This window comes from Lynx canadensis, chromosome B2, assembly GCF_007474595.2.
Source record: "Lynx canadensis isolate LIC74 chromosome B2, mLynCan4.pri.v2, whole genome shotgun sequence".
Lineage (NCBI taxonomy): Eukaryota > Metazoa > Chordata > Mammalia > Carnivora > Felidae > Lynx > Lynx canadensis.
This window is the reverse complement of record NC_044307.1, coordinates 149,856,652-149,856,998: the sequence shown is the minus strand read 5'-3', so window position 1 is coordinate 149,856,998 and position 347 is coordinate 149,856,652.

Below are 347 nucleotides of genomic sequence, written 5' to 3'. Positions count from 1 at the left end.
AAATGGATCACCCAGACCGTTAGAGACAAAATCACGGCTGACACTCGTGAGCGACCTAAGGAAGACTTACCACCGTGGCGCGTTCAGGGACCACTGGGCCGGGGTCTGCAGTCGGGAGAGAGCTGGGGCTCGGCCCTGCCGAGCTTGGGCCAGTGGGGTTCATAGCCAGGGGACGGGCCGGGTGCCGATGGAAAACCACTGAGAGGACGCACCAGCGCCGAGGGGCTCTTGTGCCGGACGCCAGGCCTGGCGATGAGACAGACCTCACTGGTCGGCGGAGGAGACCCCGTCAGAAGTCAGCCTCTGGCTCCGGCTCCCCAAGCCAGGGCCACAAAGCCGCCGGACGC